This window comes from Mustela putorius, unplaced genomic scaffold (genome assembly GCF_011764305.1).
Source record: "Mustela putorius furo isolate JIRA1106 unplaced genomic scaffold, ASM1176430v1.1 tig00003834_pilon_pilon_pilon, whole genome shotgun sequence".
Taxonomy (NCBI): Eukaryota; Metazoa; Chordata; class Mammalia; order Carnivora; family Mustelidae; genus Mustela; species Mustela putorius.
Window position 1 is genome coordinate 108125808 of NW_025421987.1, and position 25010 is coordinate 108150817.

Genomic DNA, 25010 nt, shown 5'->3' on the forward strand with positions numbered 1-25010 from the left:
AGTAACATGCTTGATAGTGAATTTAAAGCAATAGCCATAAACATACTCACTGAACTTAAGAGTGGAAGATTTCAGTTAGACTTTCAACAGAGTTAGAAAACAAAAAATAACTGATCAGAGATAAAGAACTCAATAGCTGAAACTAAAAATACTAGAGGGATTAAATAACAGATTAAAGGAAGCAAAATAATGGACCAGCAACCTGGAAGACAGAGTAATAGAAAGCAATCAAGCCAAACGGGGTAAAGAAAAAAAGATTAATAAAGAATGAGGATAGAATAAGGGAACTCAGTGACACCATCAAGAGTAACAACATTCACATTATAGGGATCCCAGGAGGAAGTGTGAGAGAGAAATGGAGGCAGAAATTTTGAAGAATAGCTGAAAAATACCCTAATTTGGGGAAGGAAATAGAAATCCAGATCCAGGGCACAGAGAGTGCCCAACAAGCCAAGGAGGTCCATACCAAGATGCATAGCAATTGAAATGGCAAAAACGAGTTATAAAAAGAGAATATTAAAAGCAGCACAAGAAAATGAAGCAATTACCTATACGGGAAACTTCTTAATACTATAGCCTGATTTTTCAGCAGAATCTGTGGCCAGTAGACAGTGGCATGATATATTTAAAGTGCTAAAAGAAAAAAAAAAACTGCAACCAAGAATACTGTGTCCTGCAAGGCTGTCATGCTGAACAGAAAGAGATAAAAAGGTTCCCAGACAAAAAAAAATTTAAAGGAATTCATCATGATTATGCCAGCCTTACAAAAAATGTTAGAGGGGATTCTTTGAGTATAAAGGGAAGACCGTAAGTAGGAGTAAGAAAAGTAGGAAGCACAAAAGCAGTAAAAATATCTACAAAATCAGTCAAGGGATTCACAAAATAAAAGGATGACAATACACCTAAAATGTGGGAATGAGTGGAGTAAAAATATAGTGCTTTTAAAATGGGTTGAAACTTAGGAAAACTTTAATTTAATACAGTTTGTTATACACACAAGATGTTATACATCAACGTAATGATAATTACAAATCAAAAAACCAGTAATAGATATGTAAAAAAAAAAAAAAAAAAAAAAGAAGGAATTCACGTATATCACTAAAAGCCAGCAAACTTCAAGAGGAAAAAGAAAATAAACTAAAAGAAGAACTATAAAACAAGTAACAAAATGGCAGTAAGTACACAGTTATCAGTAACTAATTTGAATGTAAATGAACTAACTGCTACAATAAAAAGCCACAGAATGGTGCCTGGGGGGCTCAGTTGAGTAACTGACACAAGATCTCAGCTCAAGTCTTGATCTCAGGATTGTTGAGTTCAAGCCCTATGTTGGACTTAAATATAAATAAATAAAAAGTAAAAAGACACAGAATGATGGAATGGATAATAAAGCAAGACCCATCTATTTGCTGCCTACAAGAAACTTATTTCAGACTTAAGACACATTTAGATTGAAAATGAAGGAATGAAAAAGCATTTATCAGTTAAATGGAGGTGGGGAAAAAACTGAGGATAGCAATACTTACATCAGACAAAATAGACTTAAAGACAGTAATCACATACAAAAAATACTGCATAATCATAAAAAGAACAGTCCAACAAGAAATACAACAACTGTAAATATTTATGGACCCAACATGGAAGCACCTAGATACATAAAGCACCTATTAGCAAAAATAAAAGAAGAAATTGATAGTAATACAATAATAGTAGGGGACTTTAACACCCTACTACATCAATGGATAGAAAATCAACAATGAAATAGTGGTTTTGAATGATACATTGAACTAGATGTAACAGATATATTCATAAGATTACATCCTAAAAGAGCGGTATACACATTTTTTCAGGTGCACATGGAACATTTTCCAGAATAGATCACAGGTCGCAAAATATATCTTCACAAATTCAATAAAACTGAAGCCATACACTAGGCATTTTTTCCAACCACAATGCTATGAAACTAGAAATCAACCACAAGAAAAAATCTGGAAAGAACACAAACTCATGAGGGTTAAATAATACACTACTAGACAGTGAATGGGTCAACCAAGAAATCAAATGGAAAATCAAAAAATACATAGAGACAAGTAAAAATGAAAGCCTAACGGTCCCAAATCTTTGGGATACAAAAAACAGTTCTAAGAAGGAAATTTATAGTAATACAGGCCTACCTCAGGAAGCAAGAAATATCTCCAATAAACAACCTAACCTTTTATCCAAAGGAACTAGAAAAAGTAGAACAAATCCAATCCAAAATCAGTAGAAGAAATAATAAAGGTGAGAAGAGAAACAAAATAAATAGAACAAATTGATGAAACCAGGAACTGGTTCTTTGAAAACATCAACAAAACTGATAAACTAGCCAGACTCATTAAAAGTGAAGGGGGGAATCAAATAAAATCTTGAAAGAGGAGAAATAATTACCAGCACAACAGAAATACAAACAATTATGAGAGAACATTATGAAAAATTATATGCCAACAAATTGGACAACCTGGGAGAAATTGCTGTATTCCTAGAAACATAACCTACCAAAACCGAAGCAGGAAGAAATAGAAAATTTGAACAGACCATTCATTACTAATTCAATTGAATCAGAAAGAAAAAAAAAAACAGGATCAGATGGTTTCACAGATGATTTCTACCAAACATTTGAAGAAGAGTTAATACCTGTTTTTCTCAAACAATTCCAAAATATAGAAAGAAAACTTCTAAATCCCTTCTATGAAGCTAGCATTACCCTGATACCAAAGATATAAACACCACACACAAAAGAGGGAACTATAGAGCAGTATCTCTGAAGAACATAGATGCAGAAATCCTCAACAAAATACTAGCAAATGAGAGCCAACAATGCATTAAAAAAAATTCACCATGATCAAGTAGGATTTATTCCTAGGATGCAAGGGTGGTTCAATATTTGCAAATCAACATAACATCACATTAACAAAAGAAAGGATAAAAACCTTATGTTCATTTCAAAAAATACAGAAAAGGCATTTGACAAAATACAACACCCCTTCTTAAAAACTCTCAACAAAGTAAGTTTAGAGGGAACATCTCAAAATATGAAAAATATGAAATGTGAAAAAGCCTAAAGCTAACATTATGTTCATTGGTGAAAAACTAGAAGCTCTTCCTCAAAGATCAGGAATAAGACAACAATATCCTCTCCCACTTTTATTCAACATAGTAGTAGAAGTCCTAGCCACAGTAACCAGACAAGAAATAGAGATAAAAGGCATCCAAATCAGAAATGAAGGAGTTAAACTTGACTTGCAGATGACATGATACTACATATAGAAAACCCTAAAGACGCCACCAAAAACTACTAAAACTGATAAATGGACTCAGTGAAGTCACAGGATAGAAAATCAACATACAGAAATCTATATTTTTATACACTAATTCTATATATTAATAATGTATGCACTGGGATGCCTGGCTAGCTCAGTTGGTTAAGTATCTGCCTTTGGTTCTGGTTATGATCCTAGTCCTGCTTCTCCCTCTGCCTGCTGTTCCCCCTCCTTGTGCTCTGCCAAATAAATAAAAAAACCTTAAAAAATAATGTATACACTAATTCTATAAGTCAATAATGTATACACTAATAATGAAGCACCAGAGAGAGAAATTAAGGAAACAATCCCATTTATAATTGCACCAAAAACATAAAATACCTAGGAATAAACTCAAAGAGTTAAAAGATAAGTACTCTGAAAACTATAAAACAATGATGAAAGAAATTTCAGATAATACAAAAAAATGGAAAGACATTCCAGGCTCATGGGTTGCAAGAACAAATATTGGTAAAATGCCTACCCAAAGCAATCTAAAGATTTAATGCAAGGTCTATCAAAATATTAAGAGCATTTTATAGAATTAGAACAAACAGTCCTAAACTTAGTATGGAACCATAAAAGACCCTAAATAGACAAAGCAATCTTGAAAAAGAAGAACAAAACTAGAAATATCACAATTCTAGACTTCAGATTATATATTAAAAAGCTGTAGTGATCAAAACAGTATGATACTGGCAGAAAAACAGACATACAGATTAATAGAACAGAACAGGGAGCCCAGAAAATAAACCCACAGTTATACAATCAATCTTTGACAAAAAAAAAAAAAAAAAAAAAAAAGCAAGAATATGCAATGAGAAAAAGTCTCTTCAACAAATGGTGTTGGAAAAACTGGACAGCTACATGCACCTCACATTCCATCAGATTGGCTAAAATAAACACCACAAGAAATTAGAGGTGTTGAAGAGGATGTAAAGAAAAAGGAGACTTCTTGCACTCTGGGTTGGAATGCAAACAGGTGTAGCATCTGGAAAACAGAGTGGAGGTTCCTCAAAAAATTCAAAATTGAACTACCTATGATCCAGCAATCACACTACTGTTATTTGCCAAAGAATACAAGAACACTACTGAAAGGGATACTTGCACACTTATGTTTACAGCAGCATTACTTACAATAACCAAGATATGGAAGCAGCTCAAGTGTCTGTTGACATTGTATAGTTGTACAATAGAATATTATTCAGCCATAAAAAATAATGAAGTCTTGCCATTTGCAACTAGAGAGTATAATGCTAAGTAAGTCAAAGACAAATATCATATGATCTCACTTATACGTGGAATTTAAGAAACAAAACAAACAAAGGGGGAAAAAAAGTTAAAGAAACAGACTCTTAACTATAGAGAACTGACTGCTACCAGAGGGGATGGGGGGGCGGGAATGAATTAAATAGGGGTTGGTGATTAAGAAATACACTTGTTGTAATGAGCCCAGGGTGATACATGGAAGATTTGAATCACCATACTGTACACCGAAAACTAATAAAACACTTTGGATTAACTGGAATTAAAAAAAAAAGTGATATTATCCTTGATTTGATATTTTGCTGAGAAGTTTTTATTTTTATTTTTTAAATTTTTAAATTAATTATAATTATGTTCAGTTAGCCACTGTATAGTACATCATTAGTTTTTGATGTAGTGTTCAATGATTCATTTGTTACATATAACACCCAGTGCATAATCGTAACACATGCCCTCTTAATACCCATCACCTTGTTGGTGCGTTTTTAAATACTGGCATCTTTGCTCTCTTGAAAAACACTTAAATAGAGCTTTTGGTTTCTGGTCAGCATGTAAAGAGTTTGGAAATAATCACCCACATCCTCTCAAGAAATCTCTGAAAGAAGTGAAAATCAACTTTTTTTAGATCTGTTAGAAAACTGAGGTCACAGGGCAAGATGCTGCCCTGGAAAATTGGAGATGGACAAGTATTAGGACAGAAGCATGACTTACTGGAAGAGATACCTACAGGCAGTTGCTAGGACTTCCAGTACTATGTTGAACAATAGTGGTGAAAATGGGCATCCTTGTACCATTCCTGATCTTAAGGGGAAGGCTCGCAGCTTTTCCCCCATTGAGAATGGTATTTGCTGTGGGCTTTTCATAGATGGTTTTTATGAAATTGAGGAATGTTCCCTCTATCCTTACACTCTACAGAGTTTTAATCATGAAAGGATGATGTATTTTTTCAAATGCTTTCTCTGCATCAACTGAGAGGACCATATGGTTCTTCTCTCTTCTATTATTGATTTGTTCTATCACATTGATTGATTTGCAAATGTTGGACCACCCTTGCATCTCAGGGATAAATCCCACCTGGTCATGATGGATAATCCTTTTCATGTACTGTTGGATCCTATCAGCTAGATTCTTGTTGAGAATTTTGGCATCCATATTCATCATGGGTATTGGTCTGAAACTCTCCTTTTTGATGAAGTCTTTACCTGGTTTTGGGACCAAGGTAATGCTGGCCTCAAAGAATGAGTCTGGAAGTTTTCCTTCTATTTATTTTTTGAAATAGCTTCAGGAGAATAGGTATTACTTCTTCTTTGAATGTTTGGGAGAATTACCTAGGGAATCCGTCAGGTCCTGGACTCTTGTTTTTTGGTCTATTGCTGAGAGTGGAGTGTTGAGATCTCTAACCATTAATGTATTATTACCAATATGTCTATTTTAACAGTCGGCTTATGTACCTGGCTGCTCCCATGTTGAAGCATAGATATATACAGATAAATCAATGGAACAGAATAGAGAGCCCAGATATGGACCCCCAACACTATGGTCAACTAATCTTTGACAAAGAAGGAAAAAATATCCAATGAAAAAAAAGACAGTCCCCTCAGTTTGCTTCTTGAGATTAAGAGTCTTTTGTTTGTCTCACTAACTGAGAATTGCTGGAGGGGAGGGGGCTAAGTGGGATGGGGTGGCTGGGTGATAGACCTTGGGGAAAGGAATATGCTATGGGGAGTGCTGCGAATTGTGCAACACTGATGAATCACAGACCTGTACTCTTGAAACAAATAATACATTATATGCTAATAAATAAATAAATAGAAAAAAAGTCTCTTCAATAAATGGTGCTGGGAAAACTGGACAGCTATATACAGAAGAATGAAACTCAAGCATTCTCGTACACCATACACAAAAATAAACTCTAAATGGATGAAAGACCTCAATGTGAAACAGGAATCCATTAAAACCATAGAAGAGAACATAAGCAGTAAACTCTACGACATTGGCCACAACAACTTCTTTCAAGACAGGTCTCCAAAGGCAAGGGAAACAAAAGCAAAAATGAACTTTGGGGCTTCATCAAGATAAAAAGTTTCTGCACAGCAAAGAAACAGTCAACAAAACAAAGATGCAACCCAGAGGATAGGAGAAGATATTTGAAAATGACACTACAGAAAAAGGGCTGAAACCCAAGATCTATAAAGAACTTCTCACAAGATGGCGGAGAAGTAGCAGGCTGAGACTACATCAGCTAGTAGGAGATCAGCTGGATAGCTTATCTAAAGATTGCAAACACCTGCAAATCCATCAGCAGATCGAAGAGAAGAACAGCAATTCTGGAAACAGAAAAACAACCACTTTCTGAAAGGTGGGACCGGCAGAGAGGTGAATCCAAAGCAACAGGAGGATGGACCCTGGGGGGAGGGGCCGGCTCCCTGCAAGCGGTGGAGCAACGGAGCACAAAATCAGGACTTTTAAAAGTCTGTTCCGCTGAGGGACATCGCTCCAGAGGCAGAGGCTAAACCGGGGCGAGGCCCACGCGGGGTCAGCGTGGCCTCGGGTCCCGCAGGGTCACAGAGGGATTGGGGGTGTCTGAGTGTCGCAGAGCTTGCAGGTATTGGAACAGGAAAGCCAGCTACAGAGACAGAGCCGATAGTGAGCTCGCAGCTCGGGCTTACCTTGAACCAGTCGCAGGCTTGGGAGCTCGGAGCACAGCCGGAGGTCAGGCAGACGGGAGTAACTGGGCACTGTTCTCTGAGGGCGCACTGAGTAGTGGGGCCCCGGGCTATCGGCTCCTCTGGCGGGAGACCAGGAGGCCACCATTTGTATTCCCGTCCTCCGGAACTCTGCAGAACTCTGCGGAAGGCGCTCAGGGAAAAAAAGCTTCTAAAAGCAAACCCTAGCTGATTACTCAGCCTGGCCCCAGGTAAGGGTGGTGCAATCCGGCCTGGGGCAAAGACACTTGAGAATCACTACACCAGGCCCCTCCCCCAGAAGATCAACAAGAAATCCAGCCAAGGCCAAGTTCACCTACCAAGGAGTGTGGTTTCAATACCAAGGAGAGCAGCAGAATTCCAGAGGAGGAGAAAGCAAAGCACGGAACTCATGGCTTTCTCCCTGAGGTTTTTTTTTTTTTCCTTCCCGGTGATTTTTTTAGTCTTGCCGTTAATTTAATTTTTCTTTCATTTTTTCTCTCTTCTTCTGCTAAAATTTTTTTTAACTTTTACACTTTTTTTTAACGTTTTTTAACTAGTTTATCTAATATATTTTTTTTCCATTTTATATTTTTCTTTGTTTTATTTTTTTAAATTCTTTTATTTTTTCTCTCTTTTTTTGGCTTTCTTTTTGAACCTCTTTTTATCCCCTTTCTCCCCCCTCATGATTTGGGATCTCTTCTAATTTGGTTAAAGTATATTTTCCTGGGGTTGTTGCCATCCTTTTAGTATTTTACTTGCTCCTTCATATACTCTTATCTGGACAAAATGACAAGGCAGAAAAATTCACCACAAAAAAAAGAACAAAAGGCAGTACCGAAGGCTAGGGACCTAATCAATACAGACATTGGTAATATGTCAGATCTAGAGTTCAGAATGACAATTCTCAAGGTTCTAGCCGGGCTCGAAAAAGGCATGGAAGATATTAGGGAAACCCTCTCGGGAGATATAAAAGCCCTTTCTGGAGAAATAAAAGAACTAAAATCTAACCAAGTTGAAATCAAAAAAGTTATTAATGAGGTGCAATCAAAAATGGAGGCTCTCAATGCTAGAATAAATGAGGCAGAAGAATTAGTGATATAGAAGACCAAATGACAGAGAAGAAAGAAGCTGAGCAAAAGAGGGACAAACAGCTACTGGACCACGGGGGAGAATTCGAGAGATAAGTGACACCATAAGACGAAACAACATTAGAATAATTGGGATTCCAGAAGAAGAAGAAAGAGAGGGGAGCAGAAGGTATACTGGAGAGAATTATTGGGGAGAATTTCCCCAGTATGGCAAAGGGAACGAGCATCAAAATTCAGGAAGTTCAGAGAACGCCCCTCAAAATCAATAAGAATAGGCCCACACCCAGTCACCTAAAGACTTGTAAAATTTACAAGTCTTAGTGACAAAGAGAAAATCCTGAAAGCAGCCCGGGAAAAGAAGTCTGTAACATACAATGGTAAAAATATTAGATTGGCAGCTGACTTATCCACAGAGACCTGGCAGGCCAGAAAGAGCTGGCATGATATTTTCAGAGCACTAAACGAGAAAAACATGCAGCCAAAAATACTATATCCAGCTAGGCTATCATTGAAAATAGAGGAGAGATTAAAAGCTTCCAGGACAAACAAAAACTGAAAGAATTTGCAAACACCAAACCAGCTCTACAGGAAATATTGAAAGGGGTCCTCTAAGCAAAGAGAGAGCCTACAAGTGGTAGATCAGTAAGGAACAGAGACAATATACAGTAACAGTAACCTTACAGGCAATACAATGGCACTAAATTCAGATCTCTCAATAGTTGCCCTGAATGTTAATGGGCTAAATGCCCCAATCAAAAGACAAAGGTTATAAGGATGATAAAACAAAACCCATCTATATGTTGCCTCCAAGAAACTCATATTAAGCCCGAAGACACCTCCAGATTTAAAGTGAGGGGGTGGAAAAGAATTTACCATGCTAATGGACATCAGAAGAAAGCAGGAGTGGCAATCCTTATATCAGATCAATTAGATTTTAAGCTAAAGACTATAATAAGAGATGAGGAAGGACACTATATCATACTCAAAGGGTCTGTTCAACAAGAAGATTTAACAATTTTAAATATCCCATGCCCCCAACATGGGAGCAGTCAACTATATAAACCAATTAATAACAAAATCAAAGAAACACATCAACAATAATGCAATAATAGTAGGGGACTTTAACACTCCCCTCACTAAAATGGACAGATCATCCAAGCAAAAATCAGCAAGGAAATAAAGGCCTTAAATGACACACTGGACCAGATGGACATCATAGATATATTCAGAACATTTCATCCCAAAGCAACAGAATACACATTCTTCTGTAGTGCACATGGAACATTCTCCAGAATAGATCACATCCTCGGTCCTAAATCAGGACTCAACTGGTATCAAAAGATTGGGATCATTCCCTGCATATTTTCAGACCACAATGCTCTAAAGCTAGAACTCAACCACAAAAGGAAGTTTGAAAAGAACCCAAATACATGGAGACTAAACAGCATCCTTCTAAAGAATGAATGGGTCAACCGGGAAATTAAAGAAGAATTGAAAAAAAATCATGGAAACAAATGATAATGAAAATACAACGGTTCAAAATCTGTGGGACACAACAAAGGCAGTCCTGAGAGGAAAATATATAGTGGTACAAGCCTTCCTCAAGAAACAAGAAAGGTCTCAGGGACACAACCTAACCCTACACCCAAAAGAGCTGGAGAAAGAACAAGAAAGAAACCCTAAGCCCAGCAGGAGAAGAGAAATCATAAAGATCAGAGCAGAAATCAATGAAATAGAAACCAAAAAGACAATAGAGCAAATCAACAAAACTAGGAGCTGGTTCTTTGAAATAATTAATAAAATTGACAAACCCCTGGCCAGACTTATCAAAAAGAAAAGAGAAAGGACCCAAATAAATAAAATCATGAATGAAAGAGGAGAGATCACAACTAACACCAAAGAAATACAAACTATTATAAGAACATACTATGAGCAACTCTACGCCAACAAATTTGACAATCTGGAAGAAATGGATGCATTCCTAGAAACATATAAACTACCAAAACAACCAGGAAAAAGTAGAAAGCCTGAACAGACCCATAACCAGTAAGGAGATTGAAACAGTCATTAAAAATCTCCAAACAAAAGCCCAGGGCCAGACGGCTTCCTGGGGGAATTCTACCAAACATTTAAAGAAGGACTAATTCCTATTCTCCTGAAACTGTTCCAAAAAATAGAAATGGAAGGAAAACTTCCAAACTCATTTTATGAGGCCAGCATCACCTTGATCCCAAAACCAGACAAGGATCCCATCAAAAAAGAGAGCTATAGACCAATATCCTTGATGAACACAGATGCGAAAATTCTCACCAAAATACTAGCCAATAGGATCCAACAGTACATTAAAAGGATTATTCACCACGACCAAGTGGGATTTATTCCAGGGCTGCAAGGTTGGTTCAACATCCGCAAATCAGCCAATGTGATACAACACATCAATAAAAGAAAGAACAAGAACCATATGATACTCTCAATAGATGCTGAAAAAGCATTTGACAAAGTACAGCATCCCTTCCTGATCAAAACTCTTCAAAGTGTAGGGATAGAGGGCACATACCTCAAGATCAAAGCCATCTATGAAAAACCCACCGCAAATATCATTCCCAATGGAGAACAACTGAAAGCTTTTCCGCTAAGGTCAGGAACACGGCAGGGATGTCCATTATCGCCACTGCTATTCAACATCGTACTAGAGGTCCTAGCCTCAGCAATCAGACAATAAAAGGAAATTAAAGGCATCCAAATCGGCAAAGAAGAAGTCAAATTATCACTCTTCGCAGATGATATGATACTCTATGTGGAAAACCCAAAAGACTCCACTCCAAAACTGCTAGAACTTATACAGGAATTCAGTAAAGTGTCAGGATATAAAATCAATGCACAGAAATCAGTTGCATTTCTCTACACCAACAGCAAGACAGAAGAAAGAGAAATTAAGGAGTCAATCCCATTTACAATTGCACCCAAAACCATAAGATACCTAGGAATAAACCTAACCAAAGAGGCACAGAATCTATTCTCAGAAAACTATAAAGTACTCATGAAAGAAATTGAGGAAGACACAAAGAAATGGAAAAATGTTCCATGCTCCTGGATTGGAAGAATAAATATTGTGAAAATGTCTATGCTACCTAAAGCAATCTACACATTTAATGCAATTCCTATCAAAGTACCATCCATCTTTTTCAAAGAAATGAAACAAATAATTCTAAAATTTATATGGAACCAGAAAAGACCTCGAATAGCCAAAGGGATATTGAAAAAGAAAGCCAACGTTGGTGGCATCACAATTCCGGACTTCAAGCTCTATTACAAAGCTGTCATCATCAAGACAGCATGGTACTGGCACAAAAACAGACACATAGATCAATGGAACAGAATAGAGAGCCCAGAAATAGACCCTCAACTCTACAGTCAACTAATCTTCGACAAAGCAGGAAAGAATGTCCAATGGAAAAAAGACAGCCTCTTCAATAAATGGTGCTGGGAAAACTGGACAGCCACATGCAGAAAAATGAAATTGGACCATTTCCTTACACCACACACAAAAATAGACTCAAAATGGATGAAGGACCTCAATGTGCGAAAGGAATCCATCAAAATCCTTGAGGAGAACACGGGCAGCAACCTCTTCGACCTCAGCCGCAGCAACATCTTCCTAGGAACAACGCCAAAGGCAAGGGAAGCAAGGGCAAAAATGAACTATTGGGATTTCATCAAGATCAAAAGCTTTTGCACAGCAAAGGAAACAGTTAACAAAATCAAAAGACAACTGACAGAATGGGAGAAGATATTTGCAAACGACATATCAGATAAAGCACTAGTGTCCAAAATCTATAAAGAACTTAGCAAACTCAACACCCAAAGAACAAATAATCCAATCAAGAAATGAGCAGAGGACATGAACAGACATTTCTGCAAAGACGACATCCAGATGGCCAACAGACACATGAAAAAGTGCTCCATATCACTCGGCATCAGGGAAATACAAATCAAAACCACAATGAGATATCACCTCACACCAGTCAGAATGGCTAAAATCAACAAGTCAGGAAATGACAGATGCTGGCGAGGATGCGGAGAAAGGGGAAACCTCCTACACTGTTGGTGGGAATGCACGCTGGTGCAGCCACTCTGGAAAACAGCATGGAGGTTCCTCAAAATGTTGAAAATAGAACTGCCCTATGACCCAGCAATTGCACTATTGGGTATTTACCCTAAAGATACAAACATAGTGATCCAAAGGGGCACATGCACCCGAATGTTTATAGCAGCAATGTCCACAATAGCCAAACTATGGAAAGAACCTAGATGTCCATCAACAGATGAATGGATCAAGAAGATGTGGTATATATACACAATGGAATACTATGCAGCCATCAAAAGAAATGAAATCTTGCCATTTGCGACAACATGGATGGAACTAGAGCGTATCATGCTTAGCGAAATAAGTCAAGCAGAGAAAGACAACTATCATATGATCTCCCTGATATGAGGAAGTGGTGATGCAACATGGGGGCTTAAGTGGGTAGGAGAAGAATAAATGAAACAAGATGGGATTGGGAGGGAGACAAACCATAAGTGACTCAATCTCACAAAACAAACTGAGGGTTGCTGGGGGGAGGGGGTTTGGGAGAAGGGGGTGGGATTATGGACATTGGCGAGTGCTGTGAAGTGTGTAAACCTGGTGATTCACAGACCTGTACCCCTGGGGATAAAAATATATGTCTATAAAAAATAAAAAATTAAAAAAAATAAAAAATATATAAAAAAAACTGATGTCACTAGAAAAAGCATTTTAATAGTGAGGTACTAAATGTCTTCAAAGTTCAATAAAAATTGAAATTATATTCTAAATAAAAAAAAAAGAATGAGTCCTTATAATGAAATGTTATGAGATTTAAATTATGCTCTCTTCTTAATCAACATTATTCACTGTTCATTACTTATATTTGTCTTTTTTTTTAAGATTTTATTTATTTATTTGACAGAGAGAAATCACAAGTAGATGGAGAGGCAGGCAGAGAGAGAGAGAGGGAAGCAGGCTCTCTGCTGAGCAGAGAGCCCGATGCGGGACTCGATCCCAGGACTCTGAGATCATGACCTGAGCCGAAGGCAGCGGCTTAACCCACTGAGCCACCCAGGCGCCCCACTTATTTTTGTCTTATATCTGCATTCACATCACTTTCTCATAAGTTGCATCACAGTCCTAAGCCCTTTCCAGAGAAAAATCCATTTTAATGTTCCTCAACTTCTGTAGCTCACTGCCAACAGCTGCAGGGAGAGGGAGGTAGTGGTAGTAGGTGCATCACAGCTCTGCCACTGCCCAGGCTGAGCTGAATAAAGGTGACTGGCATCTTGGAGATGTCAGTCTTGTGCTTTCCACTCACTCACTTGTTTAAGCCCTCTTCTCCCAAGACAGTGGGCCTCCCAGAGGACAAGCAGAATGCCACACACCCTGGGAACTTAAGGAGTCCCCCTGAATCTGTGGCAAGCTATCAAAATGGCTCAAGGCATCTGAAAGGATGTGTGAGGAGGTTGGCAGGTACCTATGACATTATACTGGTGGTGTCACTCAATGCCCCCTTGAGAGCAGCACTTAATGAAGTATGATAGGTGGTACTGAGCCAAAAGAGAAAAATGGCCAAAAGGGCACCAGGGGGCTTTTAAAGGAGAATAGGTTTAGAAAAATTTGTTACATGTGTAAGGTTCTGGATAGCATCATTCTAAGAAAAATCTATTATTCTGGACAAGGAATATCTATCAGGTTTGTGAATAAAAATATTTAGTGAATCAAACTCAAGAGAATATCTATAGGTATACAAAACAATGGAAAAGCAGATGAAGAATGTACATATTCTCAGGAGCTTAAGACTGATGTCACCTACACAGTTAGACTCAGACTGTGACCAGGCAAAGACTGGACAGACCACATACCATTCCTGGCTACAGGCATGATGGGGTAGAGGTGAAGTTGCAGATGAAGGAAGCCAAATCCAGGGATATCACGTGGTCTCACTATTTTTACCTTAAGAGTAGGTTAGAGGGGAATTTAGAGCAGGTTAGAGAGGAATTTAGGCATTAAATAAAAGAAGAAATATGGAGGGGGAAGGGCTTGATTATATGTACTAGGTTTTATACCTTTGTTGTTTTCTTAAAAATAACACTTGACTTGATCCTCCTTAATCCAAATAAATTCTGCAGATACATGTTGCCTTAATGATTTCTTCACACCATTGGTGAAATAAAGTCTTGAGTAAGGTAGATGACCACCGCCCTTCATCTGTGTGTGTATGTGCATTTTTGTTTTTGTTTTAAGTAGAGCCCAGCATGGGGCTTGAACTCATGACCCTAGAATCAAGACCTGAGTGGAGATCCAGAGTTGGATGCTTAACTCACTGAGCCATCCAGGTGCCCCTGCCCTTATCTTTTTTTAGCTAGACATATTATTAAAAAGTTGGCTCTTCTATATGAAGACTCAATGACAAACTAGAAAAAAATAAAAATCAACCAGTGACTTAGTAAAGTCCCATAAGAAAGTAATCCAGGACCAACAAAATCAGCTTACAATAAAGGATGCCAGAATCTTTTTGTAAGGAAACTGTATTCCTAGTGAAGTCTTCTAAACTAGGATTGTCAGCTATATCCTCACAAAGATGTGAAATGTGTATCAATTTACCACTCCACTCATGGTGACATATTTAGGGAAGAGAAGTCATTCAAGGTCTCTCACAACCTGGCAAAGGCTTTCCCTCTAAATTCACCTCCCAGCCCTCCTCTGTTCTATCCAAACAGAGGTCTACATCATTTTTTTCCTGCTTGGAATGCTTTCCCCATTTCCCTATTTAACTTCTATTCATTCTTCCAGATCTATATTGAATCTGACAGCTGCCCAAGAAGCCTTTCCTAACTGCTCCTTTTCTGAACCTTTAAGGTATGTTTTCTTTGTACAGAAAACTGTACAGTTAGTACTATCAATTTTTTTAGAGATTTTATTTTATAGAGAGCACAAGTAAACAGACTGGCATGCAGAGGGAGAGGGAGAAGCAGGCTCCCAGCTTAACAGGGAGCCTGACATGGGGCTTGACCCCAGGACTCTGGGATCATGACCTGAGCTGAAGCAAGACGCTTAACCAACTGAGCCACACAGGTGCCCCTACTACCAGTTTTTAATGTGTTCTACTACCCCAAATAATTAACTTCTGAAAGGAAGGACCTCCCCTTGTATCATCTTAGAGAACAGATATCCCCAAATATCTGTAATTTTGTGGTACTTTGAACACTCTTCCTACACCTCAATCCATTCTTCATGTATCAGCAAGAGTTATCTTAAAATTTCAACTAGATCATGTCACCCTCTACCCTTTAGCCTCCTTTTCAAACCTTTCACCAGCTTTCACTGCAGTTAAGCATGAATCTATACTTGTTACCCTGCCTAGAAGGTTCTACATGATCTGGATCTTTCTTAATCTTCATAGTCTTACCACAATACTCCAAACCAGCATCTTCCTTCCAGCCACAACTGCCTTCTTACAATTCCTAAATATGCTAGGTTTTATCCTGCCTTTAAGTTTCTTGCATGTATTATTTGTTGTTGGCCTGAAATGCCTTCCCTATTCCCTTTCCTCTCCCTAGCCTGCCCCACACATATTAGTCATAGTCACATGGCATAACTAACCCTTTCCTTTTCATCATGTCTCAACTAAAATCCACCTGCCTGAAAGGCCTGATGTACATGTCCCACATTACTCTCCATCTCAACATCTGATGTTTCCTTCATGGCACTTTTTATTATGGTCAGTTAGCCACTGCATAGTATATCAGTTTTTGATGTAGTGTTCAATGATTCATTAGTTGCATATAACACCCAGTGATTATTACAACACGTGCTCTCCTTAATACCCATCACCCAGCTACATCCTCCGACCACCCTCCAAACCCTCAGTTTGTTTTCTATAGTTGAGAGTCTCTCATGGTTCATCTCCCTGATTTCTCCCCCTTCAGTTTTCCCTCTCTTGCCCTATGGTCCTCCACACTATTCCTTATGTTCTACATGAGTGAAACCATATGATATCAGTCTTTGCTTGACTTATTTCACTTAGCATAATCCCCTCCAGTTCCATTCACACTGATGCAAATAGTGGGTATTCATCCTTTCCGATGACTGAGTAATATTCCAATATGGATCACATCTTCTTTATCCATTCATCTGTTGAAGGGCATCTGGACTCCTTCCACAGTTTGGATATTGTGGATATTGTGGATATTGCTGCTAGGAACATTGGAGTGCATGTGCCCCTTCTCTTCACTGCATCTATAACTTTGGGATAAATACCTAGTAGTGCATTCCTACTAACAGTGTAAGAGGGTTCCCCTTTCTCCACATCCTTGCCAACATTTGTTTGTTTTGTTAATTTTTGCCATTGTAACTAGCGTAAGGTGGTATCTCATTGTGGTTTTGATTTGTATTTCCCTGAAGGCTAGTGATGTTGAACATTTTTTCATGCATCTGTTGGCCATTTGTAGGTCTTCTTTGGAGACGTATCTGTTCATGTCTTCTGCCCATTTTTTTGACTGGATTATTTGTTTGAGTGTTGAGTTTGAGAAGTTCTTTATAGATCTCAGATACCAGCCCTTTGTCTATAATGTCATTTGCAAATATCTTCTCCCATTCCGTGGGTTGCCTCTTAGTTTTGTTGACCATTTCTTTCACTGTGCAAAAGCTTTTTATCTTGATGAAGCCCCAAAAGTTCATTTTTGCACTTTAATTTCTAATTTGTTTATATCCTTATTGGCCCTCACTCTCAAAACACATATAAGGCCTCTTGGAGCAGAGAACATATCTTGGCATAGAGTAGGTACAGTACCAAGTAATTATGTTGTATTAATTGAGAAAATCACAACTGAAGACATCTGAAAGCATGTTCTAAATTTTCAATCTAGGTAGGTTATACCACATGAATGTTAGTAATTCAGGAAGCTAAAGCAAACAGAACACAGTGACATTTGGGCCAGTATAAAGGTAAACCTCAGGGACTAAAGCCAAGTTGTCCAGAAGGGTCTGGTGGACTAAACAAACAGGATTTCACCTCTGATGCCACGCTTCTCGTCTGGCAGGACATTTAGAAAAAATACATCGATCACCCACCAAATGAGCAAACAGCACAAAGACAATTCCAAGTATTATGAGAATATGGAGCACAAGAGTTTCCATTACACTAGCAGGAGCATAAAATGGTGTAACTACTTTGGAAAATAATTTGGCATTATCCAGTGAAGCTGAATATTCACAATCCCTATGACACAACATTTGATAATTATATAGCCTAGAGAAAGTCTTACACATGTGTATCTGTGCAAGACATACACAAGAGAGACATAACCAGGAGATGTAAATAGGAACACTGACAGCACTGTTGTTTATATGGGAATCAATAAATAGTACACATTCACGTAAGAGAAAAATGAATTAACTGTGGTACAAACTTCAGCACAAGGCTAAGCACAAGAAGCAAAGGTCACAGAAAAACATTATGGTTTCATTTTTTTGCTTACAAAATATGTACACAGATGTTAAAACTTAAACAATAAGGCAGAACTGTGAAGTTGGAGATACTAGTTACAGCCAGTAAGGGGGGAAAAAAAAGGAGGTGAATGTAATTGGAAACAAGCACAAAGGGGCTTCAAAAAAAGTGATAACGTTCTGTTCTTTTAAGCCAGGCGAAGACTACACAGAAGGTACATGTTTTATTCTCCATACCTTACATATACCTTACATGATACCCACTCTTCTATGTATATTAATTCTTTTGAAAGAATTAAAGACTGATTAAAATATAGAAGGGGGGAAGGTAAATGGTTTCTTCTTATACTTAAGATAATATGTAATGAAGCAGAGATCTCTTCAAAATGTCTGCTATAAACCCAAAGCCATATAAGTGTTCTCTCAAAATCAAAACTGTTAGTTCCCATAACCTGCAATTTCCTTAACTTCATTCAACTTCAACACTTTTTGTTACCCCACTTTTCTTCTTCTTTCACTTTCACTATCAAAATTTAACTTGTTATATGGTTATATGCTGTGCATCTTTGTAAACCGCTCTAAATCCTTTCTAGAATAAGATGTAATAATATATGAGATATTAGAAATAATATGGTAATATAAAAGAGAATGAAGAGATCATCTTGTAACCAAACACACAAAATACTGAAGGGGCTTATACCAGACAGAAACGGGAATGAAACTAGTGGCTATCCCAGTATAACACCAATTACATTTCAAACTCCAAGAAAGTCCTTACTTCACGGAAAAAAACAAGTTTAATGAAAATCCAGTGAGGAATGTCATGCTTGTATTACCAAACCTAGTAAGGTAATTGGAGTATAAGTACATGTGAAGAATTATAGTCACAGTAAAAACTCACAGAAACCACACTAACAAAAAGAAATAGGTTTTCATTGTTATGGTTGTTTCCAATCCTTACACTTAGAGAATTTATTTACCCACTACAGAAGAACCTCCAGAATAGCCTACTCCCTTGTTTACAGAACCAAAACTGCCATGCATTAATAACCCTACAATTATATTGAAATATTCAGATGTGTGATCCCACCCACTTTAAGCCTTAAAAGCAGCTGAACTATGTAGAAATAAGCACATGCTGGTATTGCAATATTCATTTTAAAATTATATTTTTATTCCTAGAATGCTATGTACAAATACCCACAACCACATGAATACCATATGGACAAAAACAACCCTCTCATTTTAAAAATTGGCCCAGTTGAATAAAACTTGTTAGAATCAAGATTGAGGAGCTATCAATTAGAAGTATGATAGAAGCTCTTCATTAAGGAATAGCACCCTAAGTTGAGGTCCTTTCAGTTTTTCAGTAAGAAAAAATTTGTTTCTGGAGCATTAAAAAAATGGATTTCTTCTGTACCAACTAGAACTTCAAAGTGTCAAAAATAGGTCAGAGGTGGAGAGATCAGGCTTAAGCTAAAAGATGTCACATTTCCCTTTCCAAGCTCTCTCATTTTATGATTTCCTAAGACATGTTTTTCTTAAACATGGTTGCTTCCTCTATGAGGCGAGAGATTAAAAAGCTGGCAAAGCATAACTACATTTCCAGTGAACTTACTGTATCTACCATAGCTGGGAAAGACAACATTGTGGCTAATTAATTGTGTTAGCTAAGACTTAGAGTGTCTCTGTATATCCAAGTTATCTCCTGTGTCAGTGTATGTCTGTGTATCTTCCTATATACATGTATATTTGTACATATCCTTATACACACCCAAGCATTGGATTGCTAGCATCCACAGAATTAGAAAATATACAGTATTGGGGCGCCTGGGTGGCTCAGTGGTTAAGCTGCTGCGTTCGGCTCAGGTCATGATCTCGGGGTCCTGGGATCGAGCCCCGCATTGGGCTCTCTGCTCAGCAGGGAGCCTGCTTCCTCCTCTCTCTCTGCCTGCCTCTCTGCCTACTTGTGATCTTTGTCTGTCAAATAAATAAATAAAATCTTTAAAAAAAAAAAAAGAAAATATACAGTATTAAAAATATTACACAGATCACAATTCATTCAACAAATATACACCAAATTCATTTATATTCAAGGATCATATCACTGTGGCTTTGGCATCTAGGACTTCTCAAAGGGTGAGATCATTTCCCCAAAGTCCCTATATAAGACATAAAAGGCCTGGTTCTGCCCTCTAAAAGTTTATAGCTTGGCAGGAATCTGATTTAACTTTGTTATTTCAGGACTTTCAGGGTCTTTCAGGGACTGCACTGTGTTCATGACTATATTGCAGATGTGAAGTGTCAATGCAAAATTGACACAGTACAATTAGTACAGTTTGGCTGTACTTTTTGTTTACACACTGTATAAGTGATCTGTAGGATACACTTCTTTTTAAGGAAAGAAAGGGTACCTTTAAAACTATGATTTCATCAGGGTAGTTTTCCCCAGCTTTACTCCATCTCTGACACTTCTACCACATTCTATAATTTTACACAGGAAAAAAAGGGTTCCTTCTCAAACCTACCTTTATATTCACGTTTGCTCCCTTTGTTTTGAAAATTCTGATTCATATATGAGAAGTCCCCTTACACACAAAATAGACATTTAGAAGTGAAATGCTAAAACTCCACAAATGTCTCATGAAATGTCATTTCTCTATGATATTCTTGTCAAGGTAGCAGTATTCCAGAAAGAGAAATTGGAATTAAAATTTGTTCCCTTTGGCAAATCTTTTTTGGATCTCTTTATAGAGTGTGTTTAAGGCTCAACAGACTGTGACACAGAGCAGACAGACACTAAAGACACTAGCATCTGTCCACAAGGACAGTAAGGACTTATCAAGAGTTCATTCTGAATTTTAAACACAGTGCTCACAAAGAGTAAATACATATTAACTTCTCCAAAATAGTTCACTTAAAAGTCAGTTCATACATTAAGTTTCTTTTGGCTTGTATTATGGGATCCTTCTGGATTGTCCAGAAGGTAGAATTAAATGCCTTTTTGGTTGGTAGAAATGATCTGTAGTCTAAAATGACCAAATGCCTTCCTGCAGACAGTATCTTAATTGAGCTGGTCCTGTAGTTGCTCTGCCCTCAGACAGGCCTACATTGCAGGTTTCATCTGTCTGACAGAAGTAAAACAGATGGATAAGTGGGAAGAAAAGGAGCAAGAAATGAAGGAGGGCTCTTCATCAAGCACAAAGTAATTAGGAGAAATATGCCACAGCCAAAGGGATGCAGTCTCTGGTGAAATATGTAAAGTGATTCACAAAGTTAAATAAAGCAAGAGAACCTTCCATGACCCTCTTTTATTCTTTATACTTCCCTGGGCAGGGCTAAGGTTGAGCTCTGAGTGCTTAAAATTAAGATAGTCCCCCAGCTGGGGTTAAATGGGAGCCCTATGCACACAGTCTAAGACTACTTCTCAATCAAGCATCTGGAGACCCAGGACCCTGAGTGCTCCCATGTCCTCCCACCTAATTTCCTATGCACATAGTCTTGGAGATATTAATTTCATCACATCTTTTATCCCTGTTAACAACAGACACTGAGAAACCCAGGTCATTTCTCATTCCTCCAAATTTTACGGTCATATAACCTCCTTCATTCATTTTCTTGACCCTATCTCCTAGACCCCTAGTGCCTGAAGCCCTTTTCTTGTGCCTCTGGAAGTCACAGGCAGCCATCAGCTAAATTCCCTATTATATCCTTGGCCACCTCTCTGAATGCTTCATCTTCCTACTCTGTCACCTGGCTCTTCACAGCGGGCACTACTTCCCCCCCCTCAACTCCCCAAGTGGTGGCTATTTCCCACCCAACATTCCTTGAACCACAGGTATTAGAGGTGGGCTGGGTGTCCTCATTGCTTTTCTTTACATCTAGACCATTGTCCTTTCTTTTCTGTACAAATGCTGAGCTTGGAGTCACACAAAATCAGACCACCATCTACTCCTTCTCATTCAGCAAAGACCTGGGTTCCTGGCTCTCTGTCAATCCCAATCACTACTATGGCCATGATTCCAGGTGAATTCAGTATTCACACAGGTGATCTAGTATTTTAGATTCTTGGCCTTTGTCCTCCACCCTAACTCCAAGGTCAGACACCAGTTTTAAACTGCAATTAATCCATGTTACCCTCTAACCACTACCATCTCCTTTTTCAGTTCCTCTCCTCTCGTGAGAAGTTCTTCACCAACTTCAGTAAGACCAACTTCAGGGTCTCCATTGACACTACCACTTTTCACCATCCCTCAACCTCCTCACATCTGGCCTCAATTCCTTAACCAGTTTAAATTCCACATTCAGATATGACCACTCCCTTTCTGAGTGAGGAAGGTGTATACCCTGAACTCCCTCCCACTCTCACGTGGACCTGCCCACTTGGCAAAACTACAATCTAGTTAACTTCACCCCTCCACTCAAGCATATACAGGCCTAGAGAAGAGAAACATGCACAACCTGTTGAATGCTCTCACTGTGAATCTGTGACCTCCAGTAAGCCCTTACTTACCATTCCTTAGACAATTGGCAAAAGTCCCCTAAAGAGGTACCTGCCATCTTTCTCCTTCCATTCTCTCTTGAATCCATAGGGGCTTGATAAATTTTTGTAGCAATGAACTGGCATTAAATTATGTCACCAGGATTTAGACTGAATTTTAACTCTGTGAAAGTAAATTTTATCTGAGATTTAATTCAAGTTATCCTGAGTTAGAATATGTTTCTGAATATTCCCCTTAGTACAACTTAAGATAAAACTAAAAGCAGACAATGAATAGCAGAGTGTGTTAAGATTTAAGCTCACTAGCCAACTTCCTTTAAACCTACCCTGATTCCTTAGATCAGGGGCTCCTATCCTTCTAGCCCAAAAGAATGTCCATTAGCTAAAGGCTGATGTTTTTATTCTCAGCCTTAAAAAAAAAAAGTTTTAAATGAGAAATTAATGGAGAATATAATTATCAATAACTCTCAAAATATTTCATGGCTATTTTTGTGCATCAGGTCAATAGGCTAGGATTTTCCAAGGCCAAAAAATAATGTAACAATGCTAAAGGAAAACATCCATATGAGGAATAAAAACTGGATTAAGGAATGACTAAGTACTTATTTTATTTGCATTGTGACCTTTTCTCCTAAAAAATGCATTCTGATTTTCCAGCACTTCCATAGAAAAGACTCCATGTCCATGCTACCACATTTAATTTGCAGGTGTTAAGGTACCTAATGAACTGCCAAAGAAATTACTAGTTCCTTTTAAAAATAACTGCCAAAACTGGGAGGAGTCAAGATGGCGGAGAAGTAGCAAGCTGAGACTGCTTCAGCTAGCCGGAGATCAGCTAGATAGCTTATCTAAAGATTGCAAACACCTGAAAATCCATTGGCAGATCGAAGAGAAGAAGAACAGCAATTCTGGAAACAGAAAAACAACCACTTTCTGAAAGGTAGGACCGGCAGAGAAGTGAATCCAAAGCGACGGGAAGATAGACCCCGGGGGGGAGGGGCCGGCTCCCGGCAAGCGGCGGAGCAACCGCACACAAAATCAGGGCTTTTAAAAGTCTGTTCCGCTGAGGGACATCGCTCCAGAGGCTAAACCGGGGCGAAGCCCACGCGGGGTCAGCGTGGCCTCAGGTCCCGCAGGGTCACAGAAGGATCGGGGGTGTCTGAGTGTCGCAGAGCTTGCGGGTATTGGAACGGGAAAGCCGGCTACAGAGACAGAGCTGACAATAAGCTCGCAGCTCCGTGTTACCTTGAACCGGTCGCAGGCTCGGTGAGCTCGGAGCGCGGCCGGAGCTCAGGCAGACGGGAGTAACTGGGCGCTGTTCTCTGAGGGCGCACTGAGGAGTGGGGCCCTGGGCTCTCGGCTCCTCCGGGCCGGAGACCAGGAGGCCGCCATTTGTATTCCCGTCCTCTGGAACTCTACGGAAAGCGCTCAGGGAACAAAAGCTCCTGAAAGCAAACCCGAGCGGATTACTCACCCCGACCCCGGGTAAGGGCGGTGTAATTCCGCCTGGGGCAAAGACACTTGAGAATCACTACAACAGGCCCCTCCCCCAGAAGATCAACAAGAAATCCAGCCGAGACCAAGTTCACCTACCAAGGAGTGCGGTTTCAATACCAAGGAGAGCAGCAGAATTCCAGAGGAGGAGAAAGCCAAGCACGGAACTCATGGCTTTTTTCCTGTGATTTTTTTTAGTCTTGCAGTTAATTTAATTTTTTCTTTTTCATTTTTTTTTTTTTTCTCGCCTTCGGGTAAAATTTTTTTTTTTTAACTGTTACCTTTTTCTTTTTTACGATTTTTTTTACTAGTTTATCTAATATATATATATATTTTTTTACATTTTTCTTAGGTGTTTTCTTTTTTAAAAATTCTTTTCTTTTCTTTTTTTTTTTTTTTTTTTTTTTTTCTTTTTTTTTTTTTTTTTCTTTCTTTCCTTTTTTTGAACCTCTTTTTATCCCCCTTTCTCCCCACTCACTATTTTGGATCTCTTCTAATTTGGTTTTAAAACATATTTTCCTGGGGTTGTTGCCACCCTTTTAGTATTTTACTTGCCCCTTCATTTACTCTTATCTGGACAAAATGACAAGACGTAAAAATTCAACACAAAAAAAAGAACAAGAGGCAGTACCGAAGGCTAGGGACCTAATCAATACAGACATCGGTAATATGTCAGATCTAGAGTTCAGAATGACAATTCTCAAGGTTCTAGCCGGGCTCGAAAAAGGCATGGAAGATATTAGAGAAACCCTCTCGAGAGATATAAAAGCCCTTTCTGGAGAAATAAAAGAACTAAAATCTAACCAAGGTGAAATCAAAAAAGCTATTAATGAGGTGCAATCAAAAATGGAGGCTCTAACTGCTAGGATAAATGAGGCAGAAGAAAGAATTAGTGATATAGAAGACCAAATGACAGAGAATAAAGAAGCTGAGCAAAAGAGGGACAAACAGCTACTGGACCACGAGGGGAGAATTCGAGAGATAAGTGACACCATAAGACGAAACAACATTAGAATAATTGGGATTCCAGAAGAAGAAGAAAGCGAGAGGGGAGCAGAAGGTATACTGGAGAGAATTATTGGGGAGAATTTCCCCAATATGGCAAAGGGAACG

The 25010-nt window shown here is 38.5% G+C and overlaps 1 protein-coding gene across 5 annotated transcripts in view; it reads right to left on the reverse strand.

Annotated features, from left to right (window-relative positions):
- The window catches only part of TMEM108 (transmembrane protein 108), a 364869-nt gene that overhangs the window by 312179 nt on the left and 27680 nt on the right, over nt 1-25010 (reverse strand). Inside the window, exon 3 of one of the 5 annotated variants that reach the window (XM_045088908.1) lies at nt 22730-22812. The exons of the other annotated variants lie outside the window; for them this stretch is intronic. The gene's annotated coding sequence lies outside the window, so the exon portion shown is untranslated. The remainder of the gene's footprint in view (nt 1-22729; nt 22813-25010) is intronic. 5 annotated transcript variants of the gene reach the window in all.